The 20,306-nt window shown below is 41.7% G+C and overlaps 1 long non-coding RNA gene across 2 annotated transcripts in view; it reads left to right on the top strand.

Annotated features, from left to right (window-relative positions):
* LOC134159680 (uncharacterized) overlaps window positions 1-19,408 on the top strand; it is a 139,822-nt gene extending 120,414 nt beyond the window's left edge. Inside the window, exons 3-4 of one of the 2 annotated variants that reach the window (XR_009963255.1) lie at window positions 12,265-12,405; window positions 19,165-19,408. This is a non-coding gene — a long non-coding RNA (uncharacterized LOC134159680). Of the gene's footprint in view, window positions 1-12,264; window positions 12,406-14,169; window positions 14,930-19,164 lie in introns of those variants that run through there. The other variant, XR_009963253.1, reaches the window with a different exon arrangement.
* The last annotated feature ends 898 nt before the right edge of the window (window positions 19,409-20,306 follow it).

Here is a 20,306-nt window from a genome sequence, read left to right on the forward strand (position 1 = left end):
TTCACAACCTCCCTGGGCAAGGAGGTTCTCTACTATAACTTGTTAACTTAAGGGTATCAGTGGCCTTCTCCGAAGTGTCATGTTTTCCTTAAAACTAGACATGGAAAGAAATTCCTAGATATAAGGAGGCATGGAAAAAAAAAAGTCACTGTTGACAACACAACAATTCATTCGTTTCCTAACATCACAGGTCATGTACTGTATTTTAGCTGAAACAATAAGGCCATTGTTCGTACGGGAAAACAAGCACGGTTTATGGAAAGGTTAAAAGACTGAAAAGGTTAAAGGCTGGTTTGTTTTTGGCAAGTGGTGATTTGCTTCTCTCAGGTGAAATGTGGAGGTTTCATGCTCTGGCAGTTTGCTGGAGTGCCTACAGAAGAGATGAGAGGCAGCTGATTTACTGTGGCTCGGATCTCCACGATGGCCAATCTCACCTTATTGTTTCCTTGTGCTCTGTTGAGCTCTGCTGTTTCCATTTATGTTGTAAACTTTGCAGGGAAGGGACTGCCTCCTTCCTGTATGTTTATACAGCATCTTATTCCATGCAAGGCAGCTATCATCCAAAAGCCTTCTTTGCCTTCATAACATTTTAATAGATACAAAGAGGTTTTTCAGTATTATAAAGGGGATACAAGGATCAAAATACTTGGAATTTCAGTGGAATTGAAAGCTGCTTAACTGCCCTTCAGAGTAACCTCTGTTCTTTCAGCTGCCAGACAGCTTGGGGTGGGAGTTTTTATTAAGTCACTCTCTAAAGCCTGTTTCTTTAAGTGATGTTGGATCAGGACTTTTAGTTCTCCAGCCACTTGGATTTATCAGCATCTGTGAGGAATTGTGAGCATCACTTCACAACAAAAATGACTTGTGTCACCACTGACAAAGTGGTATTAAAGGTGCAGCAGTTCTCTCTGATCAACTCAAATTGTTTTTCTCTCTAGAATATGCTGCAAATGATATTTCATAGCCGGCCTAAAAAAACTTTGTTCACTAAATGCAGGGGGTTTTCATCTATTGACATTTCAGAGTAGAATTTGATTCTCCTAATTGGAAGGGAGGTATAAAAGTTTCATTTAGTGAAAGCTGTGGTGGAAGAACTTAAACGCAGTAATAGCGATGTTTGTGCTGCAAAGCCCAATTTAATCTTTGAAATTGTGTGTGTATTTAAGAAATGTCGAGAAGACAAAGCTACTGATTTTAAAATCTAGTGCTGACGTTGTTTATACAATTGTGTAAATGCTACAATTCTGTCACTGAGTTTGCAAAAACAAGTGCTTAAATTTTGGCACCATGAAGCAGATTTTGATGAGACATTTAGGTGTCTAATTGTGAAGATACGTGGTGTTCAGTAGTTGCTTGCTCACGTGGGTTTTGGTGGCTCTGCCTTCTCCACTGGGAACTGGAGTTCTCAGTGTTTCTAAAGCGCTATTCCAGGTACTCAAGTGGGTATGCAAAAACTTGGGTGGCTTTCCAGACTTGGCTTAGCACCTGTGTGTATCCAGCGTGCTATATACTTGTACACAACGCGTTCTAGAAATAAGAAAGTGAACTGTTTAATATGACCTGGTTTAAACTTGCATTCTTTCTCTTATCATGCAGAATAGCAGTGCGGGGATTTCTTTCTCTCGTAGCTGTATTTCCCAGATGACACAGGTAACAGTGGATAGCCAGAGCTATGGAGGCTGGATCCTGTGAGCGTATGATGTGAAATTTCAGTATAATCCTACTGCATTCTTCTGTTTATACAGCCATACTGTCCTGGGACAGAGAGTCACACAGATTGCAAGCATTCTTGCTACGAGGAATCCGGGTCTGACAGGAATAGCTGACTCCCAAAGCTCGGATCTGTTTAGAAAACTGGCTCTATTATCTGAGATTACGGCAGAGAGCAAACACTCCTCCGGTTTACCATAGCTTTACCATCAAAAGAAGCTTTCTTTTAGGAGTTTGAGTTACCAAACAGAGTGTATTTTCCCAGGACTGGGCATTTGCTTCAAAGATGACAGGCAGGGTTGCACTAACAGTGCAATGCTGTGTAAGCTGGTTTTACTCGTGGTAACCACAGAGCAGGAGGCAGTGAGGCATGTGACACAGAGACATCTCACCAGACCACAGGAGCTCACTTGCACAGGGATGTAGGCTGGCTGCATACATTTACAGCCACATCCTGGCTAATAATTCCTGCTGAGGGGTTTTCTGCATGTGGGCTCCCAGTATTGATTTGTCACTAGGCTGCACCTCCGCTGCATGGTGTAAGTCAAACCAGCATATGAAGGTGCCCTCTGTCATTTGCTAGCACAGTGCTTTAGGGACACGATACACGCTAAGAAAATTGGGACCCTTCAGCCTGGAGAAGAGAAGGCTGTGTGGAGACCTCATAGCAGCCTTCCAGTGTCTGAAGGGGGCCTATAGGGATGCTGGGGAGGGACTCTTCATTAGGGACTGTAGTGATAGGACAAGGGGTAACGGGTTCAAACTTAAACAGGGGAAGTTCAGGTTAGATATAAGGAAGTTCTTTACTGTGAGGGTGGTGAGGCACTGGAATGGGTTGCCCAGGGAGGTTGTGAATGCTCCGTCCCTGGCAGTGTTCAAGACCAGGCTGGACAGAGCCTTAAGCAACCTGGTCTGGTGGAAGGTGTCCCTGATCATGGCAGGGGGTTTGGAACTGGATGATTTTAAGGTCCTTTCCAACCCTAACCATGCTGGGATTTTGTGATCCCACAGAAGCAACAGGAAGACTGTTGACTTTTAAAAAATATCTTTTATTGTGAAACATCCTCTTTCAAAACAAAACCCTTTTGTTATTTATATAGTCAGGCACACTGTGTTTTGGGTATGAGGGGAGGCTGCTGTATATCAACACACTCCACATTTGAAGTATTGCCCTTCAGCCATATTACTGCTGGGGAGTGATTGCTTTGTTAGAATCATAGTTCAATGAAAATATGGTTCCTCTTAGCAGATGCTCAACCCCTACGTAGCAATTACCATCTAATGTTTATTTTGCAGTGGTTACTGAGAGCTGTTGAGTCACTGACATATTTGTTGAGAGTCCTGGGGGTTTTATAGTGCTATATGATGAAGCCAAACTCTGATTCTCTATGTCTATTGTTTTTCATGGGTTTTTAGAAAACTCTCCTAAAAAAAGGCAGTTTTAACTGATTAGGGGCAAGTTAGAATGGCCAGACAGAAACACCAGGAGTGTGTGTGAATCCTGAGTGTCATCTTCATACACACAGAGGTCAAGAGACTGACACAGCATATCCAGAGGGCAAGCCTTAAATATGTGCAAAAAGCCTAAGTGTATTCATAGCATGATCCTTGTTAATCCTCTGCTCATTCTCGAAAATGAAAAATGAATTAAGAACCTACATTCCATTGTTTTAATGTGATATTATGCCAAAATCCTTTGAAAAGGTGGCTTAGGATCTTAATTCATTTAGGTATTGGTGGTCATGTTAGCCATTGCGCTAAGGGAAGAAGAAGACTTCTAAGGGTGAGTCAAGCAATCTGGGTATGATTTTCAGCTGTCACAGGGGTTCTGTACTGCCTTGAATAGTTCTTGCAGAGATTGCTTGAGAAAAGAATGTGACTTCCTGCCTGGTGCCCACGTTTTCAGTATTAGATTTTGACAATCCCCACTTAGAATCATAGAATAGTTAGGCTTGGAAAGAACCTTAAGATCATCCAGTTCCAACCCCCCTGCCATGGCCAGGGACACCTCACACTAAACCATGTCACCCAAGGCCTCGTCCAGCCTGGTCTTGAACACTGCCAGGGATGGAGCATTCACAGCCTCCATGGGCAACCCATTCCAGTGCCTCACCACCCTAACAGGAAAGAATTTCCTCCTTATATCCAATCTAAACTTCCCCCGTTTAAGTTTTAGCCTGTTACCCCTTGTCCTATCACTCCAGTCCTTAATGAAGAGTCCCTCCCCAGCATCCCTATAGGCCCCCTTCAGATACTGGAAGGCTGCTCTGAGGTCTCCATGCAGCCTTCTCTTCTCCAGGCTGAACAGCCCCAGCTCCCTCAGCCTTACTTGTTATGTAAGCCTGAAGGTGCCTCTCTTTCTGCCAGTGATGATTAATGAGGTATCTGGCCATGGCCAGCACTGCTTGGCTCTCAGTGTTACCACCAACTGAGGAACTCATGACTCAGCTCTCCTCATAGATGCTGGGGCCCAACTTCCCTGCATGGACATGGGCTCCCCTCGAAGGCAGGAGAGAGACGGCTGTTCACATTCACTTCGCTGGTGCCTCTGAGCCTTCCTAATGGAAATAAATAGCAAGCAAACAACGCAGTGGGTAAGAGATGGTTACTCATACGGTTCTTTCCGTTTCCTACCCTAGAGTCCCTAATGTGCATTCTTGTGTCAAGAACTGCTGTTGATGCAGCACCACAATACCACAGTTTTAGGAAAAAACAAGAAACAAGGAAAGAGAATCAATTAGCTGCAATTATAATTAAAGTCTACTGGCTGCAGGTTTGTTCTGGCTGATTAGACGAGCTGAATGAGAAACTTCTTGATCGTGAAATTTGGTATTGTAACATCACATGTACAATCCTGTGTTTACACAGAAACCTCCATATTATGCTTTGTTTACTTAAAGAATCGAGTTCTATTTTGAAATATAATGACATGCCAGTAAAACCAAAAGGAGCATTGGCATATTCATTCACTCACAGCCTCCTTTTGTTACCATCCTTCCCCCCACCCCAGCAGATAAAATAGGAACTCATGCCTCCTAATAGGTTCATTTGTAAACTCGGCGGATGTGGGCAAATGAGGGGCAAGTGAGGCAGTGCATGATCGGGATTCCTGACTTGTGAAAACAGCATTTTGGCAGTGACAACCAAGTCTTTGGGTTGTTTTGCTTTGGCTGGTCTCTAATAAGGCCCCCGATTTCCTCCTTGTTCTGGCTGCTGCTGAATTGCTGATGAATCTGTAAGGGCATCTTGGGGTCATCTGGCTGAGGGTTTGTGGGAGCTTGGGCTGTTCATACAGCCCAAAAGGACTGATTTCATTGTATTCCACCTGGTTCCCTTTGAACAGTTCCAGGCAGGATAATCTGTCAGATGCTATCTTCCAATAACTCTTGGGCATTTTTGGAGACTTGCAGATGAATCTGCTGCTAGATTTCCCCACTGTGGTTTCACCCGTTCTTCTCTATTCCGGTCAAGATGTGGTGTCTTTCTCAGACAGACACTTGGCTGAGCTGGGAGCTGCGGGATTGATGTTTGAGTCACTGGGTGAAACTGTATCACAGTGCTCTTCCACAGTGATATGATTTAGGTTCCTTCAGTGCCAAGTACGAGAGGGGTTGGTGATGCTATTTTTAGGAATAGCTGGAGACTTGAGGCTAAGAAATCTAAGCTCAGCACTCCAGAAAACCTCCAGCAGGACCCTCTCAAGGACTAGCAGTGCAAGATCAGCCTGTGCTGTTAGTGTGCCTTAACACGGATTATGCTGTAAAATCTAGTGCTCAACAGATCCGTATTTGTGCGTTGTTGGTTGTCTCTTTTTAAAAAAGAAAAAGAAATCAAACAAAAAACCCCAAAGAAAGACAAAAGTCAGAGTTTCTCTGTTAGACTGAAGCGATTGTGTGCTTGCCCAGCTCCAGGTGTGGGCATTTGCCTCGTGAAACAACCACACATTTCACAGGCTGGCACAATATGATCGCTGTATTCAGCAGCCCAGGCTTCTCGGAGTTGCAAAGGACCATCCATTGAAAAAGCAACAAGAGATCATGAGAAAGTTTGTGGGTGTTTGCAGGAATTTGCAGATTTCCCATTCATTTTCTATGAGAGACTCACAAGGGCTGGCATTTCCTGACCAAAAATAAAACAGAGGGGGGTGCTGGGAGGGGGAAAAAAGCACTTGTCTACATCGTATTGCTAATCATGTATTTGAAGTCACTGGAGGTATAGAAAGAAACTGAATAGGTCCTTATGGATAATGGCACAGATAATCATAAGTCTGCACATAAGCCAGACTGAGAACTGTGAGATGTCATGGCATGAGGATGGATTGTACTGCTGTGGGCGACAGCTCCGACTCGGACTGTTCAAGAGATTAGGTGGTCTGTGGTGTTGGCTCCTTCTGCACATGACTAGTCTTGGATGTCGAGATTACATTCACAGTTCCCAAGTTCAAACCTCAGCGTACTCCACACCCACAGATTCCCACAGTTTTGTCCTACAAACAGAAACCTCCCAGTCCTCGTGTGCTTTCTTTTTTCACTGTTGCAACAAACAGCTTTGTTCCCAACAGAAGATTGAGTCTACCAAGCTTTCCCACCTATGACTGCGCATCTCACGCTAAACCCGAAGTTAACAAGTACCACTCGAGCCCACCTTTTACTCTTAGTTGCAGCAGGACTTTTACTGCAACTGCACCTCTGAGTATCATGGCAGATATTCCACCCTTTTTCGCCTGCCTCAGTCATTCTTGTGGAAATGGGTGTAGAAGGGTTTGCTCATGTTGCTGCGGGTGAAGTATCTTCACATGAACAATGCAATTAGTACAAGCAAAAGATTCCCTAACACCTATGCTCTCTTCTTTACTGCTTGATTTGATTTGCTCTTTTATTTAGCCATCAGTCACAAGCTACAAATAATGAATAATCCATGATTTGGGAACCGTCGATTAATGATTATAGCTCATCAAGGCTCCTTTCTCATAGGTGAAATACAGATACAGGAGGAAGACTGCATTGCTCTAAGGAGCTGGAAATCTTAATAAGTGAAGTAGGAAAAGGGTGGCGTGGGAAGGGAAACAAAGTCATTGAGGAATGACCAGTGCCATAGCAGAACTGACATTAGACATCTAAGATTTGTTTGTGAACTCTGCCGTCTCTGTGTCTTTTTCATGTGACTTCTTTGCTCACGTGCTTAGATCCGTGTGGATCTTGTTCTTTGTGAAACATAACCTTCTGCTCAGTTTAAGTACATATATAGTCCCACTGGGGCTAAAGAGACTTCTCATGTGGCTGCAGTTAAGAACCATATGTATGTGCTTTGTCGGCCTGGGGTTTGTAGTACATATTACAGCAGTAATTAGACTTGCTTAAAATCAAAATCAGGAAAGAATACTTAGTTTATCTACAGCAAATAATTCAGCAAGTCTGTTACCAGTGCACTTCTGGTCTGTGTAGATATTGCGCACAGTAATTCATCTCTATAGAAAGAGCCCATCAATAAAGGCCACCCATTCTTTCACAGCAAAGACCACCAATCCTTCAGTTGTCATGACTTCTCTGAGCCCATTGTTCCTTACTTCCTTTCTCATATAATAATTCTGACTTCCATGACCTTTCTGTCTGCTCCTCCAACATGGATTTTAGAGCACCTACCGCAGAAACAAAGCTGAGTCCCAATGATTATTGGTCTTCATTCCTTTCACCCTAGATGGAGATGTATTTTCCTTTCACTCCATTTCCGTTTAGACTTGCTTTTCCAATTCGTTTAAACTGTCTGTCTCAGCTGCCCAGTTTGCAAAGGCTTCATGTGCTGTTTCTGTGTTTTTCTCACACCCCTCTGAAAGCCACAAGGTCAAAACAATGCTTCTAATCTCATTTGAAATCCCTTGTGTACTTTGTTTAGTTACGTTTTTGTGCCAGTTTTCTTGACAGATCTTTTGCTTTTAAATGCGAATTGCAGTTTCTTCTCAGGGGTTGAAGTTCTGGTTTCATAGAAATCAATAAAAAGCTTCTGTTGCCTTCAGTAAGACCAGGATTTTGTTCAAAGTCTTGAAAGAAGTAAGATTGTTATTACTGCTTGTTCCCATGTATGTATAGAAGCTAAAGACGTATGAAAAAGATACTAGGTACAGGTACAGGTAAGAGCAAAAATAGATTCTATCCTGTTCCAGAAGGATGGGTTTGATCTTATTTTCTTTTTTTTCGGATGTATTGAGCCATAATGGATTTTTTTCTTGGCTTTAAATAGTTCTTTTGTGTTTTATTCTGCCATCCTTATTTACACTGAGGGAGTTCCAAACCCCTCTGAAGTCAGTGGGACCATTCCTATTGAACTTGGGGAACTTGTGTCAAAAGCACATCAGTGTTTCACTGCACCACCTGAAGTCAAAGGGAAACTTGAAAGGCTACCTGTGGCATAAGACTGCTCATTGCAGGAGGCAGAGAAGTGGTCCTTTGTGATGTTGAGTATCTCATATGAGGAAACACCTGCTTTATAAGGGTGTAACAGCGCGCTGTCTGCTTGTGCCTCAGTATCTGCCTGAGCCCTCAATCTTAATTTTGCACTTTCGGACAGTTAAAACCACATTTTTCTGCTGCTTGTAAAATAGCAGAAAGTGATAAAAGCAAAAATACTTTCAATAATTTATTTTTGGGGTTTCAATTTCCATTTGCTGCATTTTTAGCATTTTCTTGGCTAATAATTCCATATAAAGTATGTAGATTATAGTTAAATTTAAATCTCTATCTGAACCATATGAAGAAATTTGAGAGGTGATGCTCTGCGTACAGGCAGAGGTAGGAACCAGCAGTGGGAAGCAGCTCTACTTTTCCAATATATGGTGGAATTCTTTTGGACACTTGGTAAAAATTGCATTGTGGAAAACCAGGGTTTGTCATTGTGAGCTCTCCTCCAAACGTGGACGAGAATAGGTGAGGAATCAAATAAGTAAATAAATTGCACAGCTATTCGGCAGGACTGTTCCTTTGTAACAGGAAACTTACTCCTAACAAGAGCTGTGCATGAGACAGCAGGCACTCAAAGCTCAATTTGCTGCACTAACTGTGCCCTAGGGGGTTGCTGACCAGTGAGGGAGGATCAACAGAAGAAACAATAAAGCATTTTTATTAGCCTTGAAGGCAGACCAGTGGGAATTTTTCGGAGAAAGGCCTATCCTAGATCTTTGTCATAAATGAACTTCCTCCTAACTATTTGATAACAAGAGGAATAAAAACAAGCAAGAGAAGAGAGGGCAAAGGGAGGCAGAGAAACCTACCATTTGTTTAATTATGCCGTCGGATGTTTTGGAAATGTCAAAATGTGGCAGTTCTGTACCATTTCTGAAAACCATTGGGTATAACTGCTTGCAGACATCTTGTCTCTATGTTGGGAAACTGTAAGAGCAGGATGAAGTTCGTACACGTATGAAAACTACGCTGCGATTTGGAGCTGAGCTGTATTTTGTCAGTGATTTGCTGCCTCATCATCATTATTGCTGTACCCAGAGGTCTCAGAGCAAAGAAAGGGACCCTGCAAATGTACACTGGGAGGCAGAGATTTCAACCGGAGAAATGCTTTGAGTTCTTAATTACGTATTATGTACTTGGTGGTAGCACTGCATCTGCCAGGTCAAAGAGCTGTTTCTGGGAGGAAGAACACTGCAGCACCAGAGGTAAAGGATGAATGCCCTGTGCTTAATTTGCTGCACTGTGAGTCAAGTACTGAATGTTTTAACCTGACAGAAATAAAGATCAGGGATCCCAAACAGTGGTGCAGTTGGCTGCTAGAGAGCAGTACTTCTAGAAACTAGGCCTTTTGAGTTAGGCTTTTTATTCCTCTTACGTTTCTCTGACCTAACCATTACTTGCTGTAAAGGACAAAAGCCCAAACCTTTGATTTCAATAGGAAATAGATAACATAAATGCCTTCAAAGTTTTGATTTAATACAGCGTCTAAAATGCATCGAGATTAATAGCACACTCTGAATGGATTCTGCTGAGCATAGGCTCAGATTCTTTTATACTAATGTGGCCACTGAAGCTTTAGGCACTGCAGAAATGTTCTTAAGCAGGGTCAGCGGATTCTCAGTGTTGTTTTGAATACATGAAGCTGAAGCTGCTTTCTTCTTCTGACTCTGCAAGAGTTTCTCAGATGCTGACAAATAGCATCAATGGCTCAATGAAACTATTCTTAGAGCCGTTGACTGAGTTGAATTTTAAGTGATTTGTAAAATTTAGTTGTATTTTTCTATATTAGAGCTGAGGACTTAGCTTAGGGATAGCTCTGTATCATTTCCTGACCTTTGTTTTCAGAGGTGACCATCAGGATTTAAAAGCAAATGAGTTACTCTGACTGTATATCAGTGCTCTCTCCAGTGTCCTCGCACACTTAAAATAGGCCAAATTCTTTTCTCCCTAAATATGCTAATCAAAAAAGCACAGTTGATGAACTGGTGACAGGTTGGGCCAACTTTCCCCCTCTCCCTCTTTATAATTACCAGTCATTGATTTCCTTATTGTCAAGGTCACCAGAAAGCTATGGAAAACTTTATCCCCAAATGCTGGGATTTTGTGCTATTTCTTGAAGAAACAACAGAAAAAACGTGAAGAACTTGCAGAGTCTCTGCCCTCAAGACTCTTTACAAGAAACTATTTTTGTTATTAGATACTGGACCAAGCTGCTCTGCAATCTTTCCACTGCTATTAACTGTAAATAACTTCCAGCTTGCATTAACCCTTTTTTGCTCATGACAAGTAAAACTGTTTTGTATCTACTGGGCGTAATGAGAGAAACAGATGAGCTGAGAGCTTGAGGCTGAAGCAGAGCTCTTTCACGTTGGGACTGTGTTTATGAACTCCTCTGCTAACATTCTCATTCCTGACTCTCCTTAGAGAGCAGAAGTATTTTTATCGGGTTAGAACATTTTGGGAAACGCATCCATGGTAATGCTGGATTTGATGTTGTGCCCACTGAAGTGAATGGCAACGCTCATGTAAGCCTTTGGGAAAAGTGGCTATGACCTGCAAAGATTGTCCTGAAAAGACATTAATATCTACCTGATATGTCCAAGCTGGGAAGCTAATTCGATGCCTAAATAGCTCTGCTTGCCTAAAGGCAGCAAGACCTCAGCTATGATTGGGGCCTGTAGATGCTGTCTAACAAAAAATGTTCAGAGGAATAAAACTATGAATACATGCTGAGTTAAGGAGGAAAGCTGCTCTTTCTGAGCAACTCTTGAGAGGGAAATTCTCTAGCCCTGAATATTCCCTTCTGGAATGCCCATGTAATGCCGAGATCGTGCTCCAGTCCTTGACTCCTAAATCCTCTGCATGGCTTAATTACAAAGTGGGACTCTGGGTGAGAATTTTCAGATGCCTTATGGACACTGAAGACAATGGAAGCACAGGGGAAAAAAGTACATGCTTCATGATTTGTGTCATCATTTGAAATCTGAAGATGCCGAGGTTAAAGAAGCTTGGATACCTAGTGCAAGAAACTCTCTGTATCTGCCAGGTTGCAGCTGATCTGTATTTTAAATGCTCCACTCATGCATGCAATTCTGTAAGTTACCCTATAATGGAGATAGAAGATGCAGACTTCCCTTTACAGGCAGGTCTTTATCTGTTTTTCTTCATCCACAACAGCATAAGCTTCTCTTCTATGAAAGTTAGATATCTCTTTGATGAAGAGCTCTTATCAGAGGAGTACAGTATGAAATGGATTAATTTAAAATCAATCTTGTCCAAATTGATGTCACTTCTTACAGAGGAGGAAAGTTTATGCCTGCGGTCACTTTACCCCAAAAGAGGGGAAAAGCGGTTATTATGACCATTTAAAAACGCTCACACTAAAAGGATTCCTAAGTATAATTTCATTGTGTTGTGGGAATTATGGCACAGAGGCACCGGCCTATAAACTCCATTAGGTGTTTAAAATCTTCGTGAGCTTCTTGGCCAGACAAAGTTAACAGTTGGCAGGAGGTCACATAGGAAGCTTTTGGCAGAGCTGAAAAGTGGTCCCAGCCTCTATGTGGCTGGAATAGTGGTTCCAATCTATGGAGAAGGATTCTTTCTACTTCTGGGTATTGATCAATATTCTCCAATTGAGCATCCGCTGAAGCCACCAGAATCTTACACCTGGCTAGAATGAACATTAGGTCATGTATCAAAAGGATGAGTAGCTGTGGTATCACAGAAGTTATCTGAACTGTACCTACTTGTTGTGCCCAGAAAGGTGGTCCTTAGAGTTTCACATCTGACTTTTTCTTCTCATTCGAGTTGTAAGTGTCATTGGTGGAATTTCTTCTGGTTTCTGTTGCAACCAAATAGCTGCCTTAGTTGCATGGTTTTTCCTTTCACAACTTAAATCTATCAGCTCTCTCCACCATGAGGACAGAATCAAGGCCTCTCCAGGCTGTGTCTTCAATGCTGCTGCCAGTTACTCTCCTTCCATGGTTTCCCAACCTCAAAAAGAATCATGACATCCGAAATAACTGGTCTCTGCTAGAAGTTGTGACCGAAAAGAGATGTTACTAAGTCAGTATTTTTACTACTTGATTTTTAACAGGACTCCAATCCATGGGCTTCAGATCACAGGCTTGGAGACAACTATGGTTGCAGCTGCAATAGCCTGATGGATAAATCCCCTGTCCCATCCAGTCTGCTTAATCTGGGATTCTGAAACATGCATTTTCACACATCTGAAAAGGTAAATGTAAGGTTCTTTGTATTTTCCTCCACTAATGTGGCTGTGTAAGTAAGAATGAGTCTTCAAGGTGCTGGACCCAGTTAGACTTATGGGTTTCTGAAATAGAAGTTGTGTGATCCTGCTGAGCCTCATGCACCGGAACAGATCTCATTACAGATCTGGGACCAATGTCATAAGAGAAAGCAACAGATGGATGAAATGCATATGAAGAGGAGGGAAGATAGAGGGAGCAGAGCTGAGAAAGGTTTAGGCTTGTCAAAGGAGGGAAGGCTTAGCCTGTCTAGTCCAGTCCCAATGTGATGTTTTGCATTTCTGTCCTCCATGGAGGCAGACAAAGGAATAAATAGGAAAAGCATGATGGGGGGAAGGATGCTAGATGGAAAACTGTTAAGTTGTATTATCAATGTGGAAACTTTGAACAGGTACTTAGCCCAGAACTATATTTAAGTTGTGCTAATTTTTCCTCTGATAAGCAAGGTAACTGTGCAACCAAATTGTAAGATAAGTATCTAGAAGACAGTATTTTCTTTTCAAAATCAGGCTAGAAGGCTAAGATTTAGTGCTGGAAGGCTACACTCCGTGCTACGGTTTCCTGCTCATGAGTTTGTGGATCTTTCCCAAGTTATTAATTCATCCCATTCATCTGAAATTTTAAAGGTGCAAGGTTTTATTGTACTGCTTACCACCTGATAGCTGGGTGGAGAAGGGAGAAGAAGGAAGCGAGGGATGGAGATGGGCTTGTATGTGTTGTCTCCTGCTTTCAAGTCATATGTTAGAAATAATCCCTCTGCAGTGAACTGTAGAAACAGTGTCAGAATCCCCAGGGGGCTGTTGTGTTTAAACAAGACTGCTCAATTTGGTTTTGATTAAGCATAATTATTTATTGTAAGACATGCAAGTATGGGTAGTATCATCTGATTCCTGGAAGGGGGGTTGTGTGTGTTGTTTTGGTGGTGTTTCTCTCTGTGTTTTGGTTTAAGTTTATCTCAGACACCCAGGTTTTTTTGACACACAAGAAGGAATGTGTTTGGGTTATATATTAAAAAGCATTATTTATCCTGCCCAGAAGAATAGCAAAAAGGGCAATCTTGAAAGATTTCTATAATGGAAACGAAACAATCAACACAGAAATATGAGGAAGAAATTACACCCATTAAATACATCTAGACTGATGAATGATATGATGGCTGCCTATTCAAGTTGGAAATTTTACACATGATTGAAGCTTTATTTAGTCTAATGAAATGTGCTTCCTGAATGCTGCGTCTGAGTGACGGCGTGACCCAGAGCACAAAAGAAAGTATTATGTGATTAGACTGAGATCATTCTCATTTAAAGTCATTGTGATATAATTTTACGTTTTTAATTAGCAGCATATACTTTTGTGTCCATTGCCTCTTGTATTGCAAATACCTTCTCAGGTCTTGTCCTTCCACAGGCTTGTTTGAAGCTCAGCACGGATTAACAGCAAAGGGGGTTGGAGTTCATTGATCCTTTTTATTTGTTGTACTTTATAGTTTTTAATTCCCTCCCCCAAAGTGGTGACTGGGAGAGGGGGAGAAGATGATTTTCCAGAATGGGCTCCTCTTCTCCTGAATGCTTCCTATGGTCCATAGCAGATACTTTACATTTTCTTTAGCTTGGAATCCAGCTGAAATCACTCGTTTTACCTATGAAAATATTGATGGTACAGCCTTTACATTAGAAAAATCAGACTTAATAGTAAAGCCATCGATTCTACATGTACTCCTTTCACCTTCGTAGCTATGGCAGCTGGGGTTTCCTGAGAGCTGTGGCATTCTACTGCTTTACACCAGCTGGGAGTTTGTACCTAGACCTTCTACACCACACATTTCTTACCTCACTTCACCTTTATGAGCTGGGTGTTTACTTTGAAGCTGGTTTGTGTACCGAGCTGGAAGGCAACTAGCCCCACAGAAAACGCCAGTGTTTTGATTAAAAGCTATTAAATTGCATTTGACTTGAGCAAAATTTAACATGCTTCATAATGCAATTTTATGAGCTATTGAGATTTCTGGCACCGTAAAATGATTTTGTTAATGGGTTTCAGCAGTTGTTACTTAAAGTGATGTTAAAAAGTAATGAAGGGGGAAGTAAATGCAAGGGGTGAGCTTGCTTCTCAAGTCCGCGGTTCTTTCCTTTCCTAGCTGGAGAGCATTAGTAGGGGTAAGCAAGCATTAAACGAATTCAATGTGCTCTCTTTGTGTGAAAGAGCTCACTGCAGACCCCATATTTTTAGATGAATATGAACTTGCTGACCACAATCCTGAGTTTTAGCTTGTTAGTTAGGTTGACTGATGAACACCCAGGACCAGACAGATAAGCCAGACACTTAATCTATCTACTGTATGTGTTCAGTCAGACTAAAGCTTTATCAATCATTTCAAACTGCATTTCAAGAGCATACTATATAGTTTCCCATTACCATAAATCACTGAATTTGGAGCCCATAGCAATTTCACCAGCTCCTTCATGAGGCAACCGAAGGTATCCATGTACCTGTTAGTACTTTATTTTGTGCCTATATGAAAGACTCATATCTCATAATCCCTTAGCATACCTTCTCTTTATTGCAGCCTTTAGTTAAAATTTGGGAGGGACAAAAGAAGAAAGTCAGGAACAGCATCTCAAAGAGGGGTTTAAAAGTATCTTGATTTGAAATTTAGGATAACTTTCTCACATCCCTTTTTAACTGACTGTCCTGGGTTCAGCAGTAGCAGTCATTTTTCTCCTTTTTAGTAGCTGGTGCAGTGCTGTGGTTTTGACTTTCAGCCTGGGAACAGCGCTGATAGCACCGATGCTTTTAGTTGTTGCTCAGTAACGTTTAGTCTGACCAAGGACTTTCTGTGTCTCATGCTCTGCCAGGGAGGAGGGGAAGCTGGGAGGAAGCAGACAGGACACCTGACCCAAACTAGCCAAAGAGGTATTCCATACCACAGCACGTCATGCCCAGTATATAAACTGGGGACAGTTACCCAGAAGAGCTAGATCACTGCCCGGTTGGGCTGGGTATCGGTCGGTGGGTGATGAGCAGTTGTATTCTCTTCCCTGGTTATTTCCCTTATCATTATTATTATTGGTGGTAGCAGTAGTGATTTGTGTTATACCTTAGTTACTGGGCTGTTCTTATCGCAACCCGTGGGAGTTACATCATTTCAATTCTCCTCCCCATCCCTCCGGGGGCGGGGTGGGGGAGGAAGGAGGGGAATGAGAGAGAGACTGCATGGCTGACTGAATTTAAACCACAACACTTACTGCATGGATGTCCTTTTGTTCAGCCTTTTATTTCTTACTACAGAGAAAAGTATAAAGCTAAAAAAGAGACTAAAAATGCATGTGTGAATTGCAGAATAAAATCCAATGCTGAGAGGGGAAAAATGATCTTTTCTTAAGGGAGGCTTCCCCATTTTTTGCCTGTTTTAGTACCATTTTTACCTGTTTTTCCACATCTAGTTGGGCGAGCTAATCACACATATGTTTCATGAAGTCAAGCAGTGTATTTACAGGAGAGGATGGCCATTGTTGTGTCGTTTTATTTCTGTCTTTGGTGGCTAAGTGTATATTGATGTGCATGGATTGCCTTTGGTCTCATAAGTGACTCTGTTAAATGGCTGCACAGAACAGCTTGCTGATCAGCAGAAGGAAGAGGTGGTATGTGAGAAGCTGGTGGAGCACATTTGAAGGCATGCAGCAATTACATCTTATCAGTAGCAAGTTATTTCATTAGTTCCCTTCGCGTTATACATTGTGGTTTATTAAGCACCATTTTTATAGAATTGGCAAAGCCTGAGTACAGTGTTTATTATAAATGCCTGTTCTAGGTTTGGACCAGTGTTTGTGCATTATAAACCTGTCAACAGATACTGTTTTTAGTCACGGTTAGTGGCTAGCACTGAAGAACAGTTGAGAAGAAGGCATGATAAAGTCTATGGGACAAATTACACATCACATACAAATTAATTATATGTAATGCTTGGCATAGCAAACATGAATTTTGGGCATGGCCATAATACATGTTTTTACTGCCAACAATTATCATCTGCTGAAGTCACATCTTGGATGAAGAGTGGATCTTGTGATGTTATGGTAAATGCACAGAATATGACTAACAGGACACCTATGGTTTTAAGCTGTATACATGGAGATTAAGTACTTGACTGCGGATATACTTCAGGTGCATTTGGAGAGACTTGGTTTCCCATGCTAACTGCAGTGAATGAGTGGGATTATTTCCATGGGTTTCAGTGGACTTTTGGATTGAGTCCCAGGGCCTGATCTCATACTTTGCCTACAGGAGATCTCTGAGAACATGCAGGCCTGGGCATCCAAGGGGTTAGCAAAGCCAGAGTGATTGTAAAGCGCCATGGCAAGGCCCTTTATTTACAAGTTAAATAACTTCCCCAATGTATTCTGGTGAACTTTAGGCAGTTGGTAGTTTGTTTCACCTACTTAAAATCACACTGAGGGGAAGAGGTTGCCTATCCTTTGATATTCAACAGACTGGTTACAAATGCTGATCAGCTGCATAAAAGCAGAAGGTGAGAATACACTAAGATTTAAGCTTTGGATTCATGGACTGTGGGAAAACGAGTTACACAGCCTTCTGGGTTTCCTCTGCTGAAATGCAGCCCTTGATCACTGTAATTTTGAACAATGCTTAAATGGTTTCTCGGACTACGCGAACCACAGACTGACCCAAGCTTTGCCAAAGAAGGAAGAGTCTCTGTGCTTCTTCACAGCATGTTTCACAGTGTCAGTTCTGCTCACACTCCTCAGGCCAGGGGAAATGAATGAGAAGTGGTTTCCAGGGATATTCCACTGGTAATTATGAAGAAACAGGCACACCACGTAAAATGCTACTTGTACTGACAAATGAATGATAGTGATGAGGATGTAGTTTAAAAATACATCACAGGATTCTTTTCTTGTAAAACTTGTTTCAGGAAATCCTATATTTTAGTGGCAATCTTTCACCTTTGAAAAGTGCTGCACTTTAAAAATTTATAATGCTCTATTATCCTTTCCCAAGGCATGAATTTTGGGTCTAATTTGTGATATGTAAAGTGAAACTCAGTCTGTCAAGATACTGCTTTCCTGAGCAGTTTTATTACATAGCTGTGTAAAAGTTCTTATGCAAATAGAGACAATAATTACGGCTTAAGGCTATGTATGTTACAAGTGGGGAATTCCTCATACGTTTAAATACATATTTTAGAAGGAAGTCTGGATCTGATTTAAAAATCTACAATGGAGTGTCACCAGTTTACATCATCAATATCTAGCCCTTTGAAACTCAGAGAACTCTTTAGAAGTAAAATTCGTGGTGGGAGGATGAATAGTGTTACGTTATATAGCAAGTGAGCACAGGAATGCCTGGCAAGAGAACGGTACACTGCAGATGAACTGGATGGAGGACAGATTTGCAGCATTGTAAAACACATGGGAAAAGTCCTTTCTGTTTGTTTTTCCTTTTTCACCCCCTTATTAATTTCCCACAACCACAAGCCATGTGCTCCAGTTCCTGTCTGGGAAAAGAGGCTGGTTAGGCCATGGTGAGGCTTAGTTGAAGCAGTGATCTAAAAGCAGCTGGAAAACCCCCAGAAATTCTGAATTGCTCCAAAATTGCTGTTTGTAAACCGCTCAGCACAGGGACGAGGCCATTCTGGTCATATTGTGCTCCCTGTTATGTATTAACAGCTGTAGTGAAGGACATCAGCAGCTGAAGATTAAGTGGACAAAATATTTTCAGCAGGAGCTGATGCCATAAAGTTATTGGAGTCTTAGTCCACCCAAAAGTTTAGAGTCAATGTTAGCACAGCAGTGACTCGTGTGAAATATCCCAACAACCACTCTTGTCAAAGTACATAAGAGATGTGCTTCATATAGGTAATGTTGAAGGCTTCACTCTCTACCATAGTAGCTGTGGCCCAGTTGAGTTGAGTCAACTGACAGTCATTGCTCATTGTCTTTATATGTTCCCATTTTCTTGGAATAGCACAATCCTTTTGGGATGACTCTTGAAAGAGCTGCCCATCTGAATAGACGGTATAAATTCTTCAGAAAACAATATTGAGCAGATCTACCTTGTGCCCAGGCTGCAAGCCAGTAAGTTAATGTATAATCATCCTGCCCAGGAGGAACTCCTGCTTCGGCTCCTCCTTCCTGTTCTTGATTCCAAGAGGAGTGAAGAGAAGCATGTTGCTGTCCCTTATGTGACACAGATGATTTCCTCATCTACATTAAGGATGTGTGACAGACTTGAAGTTCCCTATCGTCCTCCCTCTTTTCCAGCCAATCCTAGAGATCAAACTGCTTGCCTGCCCTCAGCTAAGACATTTGATGCAGTATCCTGGAGATGGAGGCATTTTTATTGTCTGCATCCACATCTTAATAATAGAGAAGTGACTAAAAATGAGTATTGTCAAGTACTGTTTTGGAAGGCCTAAAATACAGCAGATTGATCTTTTACATGGCTCACACTTGTGACTAAGACACAAGTAAACTGTAAGTTATCATCTGAGCACCAGTACTGTACCATGTGTATGTATTAGAGTTTTACCCTATTTGTGTTTGTTGTTGTATGTGTAGCCCAGATACAGCACAGGTCAGTTTATATAGGATTTCCTGTCAGCCAGATGTTCCCTACCCATTCTTTTAGTCCCTCAGTGACTTGTTTTGTGAGCAATTCCAGTTTCTTACCCTTTGGTATCACAGTCCACAACATTCTCTCCTCCACAGACTTTCTGGTCTGCCATTGCAATGGTCCAGCACCAAGCAGAATGCTAAAGAGACCTTGAAAAGCGCTCTTCAAACAGCAGATCCACTCAAACAGGACTAGACTACAAGAATCTTCATATTTGAGCTTTCCTTATACATGACTCATTTGTGAGGGGTGGTGAGCTATCCTAAACTAGAAACTTTTGACAACAAGAGGTTCAAAGGTGTGGTGAGTACAAGGGGAACAACCTGTGACATCAAGACAATAACTTAAGAACTACTGATAATAAAACAAAAGCAAAGTTCAAATTACATTTCTATGGGTTCCAGTTCTACAGTCACAAGTAGTCCAAGTCTCTGGATAAAGATCTGGGTCTTCATTTGTATAGGGCTGTAAAATGGTTCACGATGGGAAGGACCTTGGAGGTCAGTTAGACCAGTCTCCTTTTTGAAGCAGGGTATGCACATAATGTCCTTGCCTGAGGGCTGTTTAACCTACAGAACCAAATAAATCTAGCATTCAAACGCGTATGTTCTAATATAGTCTCTACTATATTAGGAGGGAGGGAAAAAAATGACATGGTTGGTTTTGAGACCTGGATTTTAAGTACTGGAGTGGTTGGGTTTTTTGGTAGCTAGCTAATTCCGACACAAAACGAGGTGAATTTTGGGTGGTGAAGAAACTGTGAGCTCACCACTCTCCCTGTGACTTTAGATGGCTAAGCACTTTTAAAGATTGAGCATGGTGTGTGCAAGAGCAAGCTCAGGTAAAGGGAAATATATCTGAGAATTAGTGTAATCTTACCTAAAGCTACTGGTAATGTATTGAGATAGCAGTGCATTTATATATTGTAAGATTGATAAGGGTGGTTCTCACATGGTATTAAACTTCAGCTGCAGCTTAAAACATTATCTTTTCACCCTAAGTAAAAACTACTCTGTGTAAAGTACCCTTGGCTTAGGTGATTGGCTAGACCTGTATAAATGCGTATCCAGATGTGTATATTTCTTTTAGGCTTTTTTTGTGAAGAAATGGCTTGATTTTCAGAGATGTTTTGCTCCTTTTTCTCATGCAAACTTTTATACCTGTACTGTAAGCATGCCACTGAGTCAGGCGGTTTATTTAGGTGCTGTTTGTTAGTCAAGATTCACCCATATTTACT

Source organism: Pezoporus occidentalis, unplaced genomic scaffold, assembly GCF_034315485.1.
Source record: "Pezoporus occidentalis ecotype Australia unplaced genomic scaffold, CSIRO_AGI_Poc_V1 ctg10, whole genome shotgun sequence".
NCBI classification, from domain to species: Eukaryota; Metazoa; Chordata; class Aves; order Psittaciformes; family Psittacidae; genus Pezoporus; species Pezoporus occidentalis.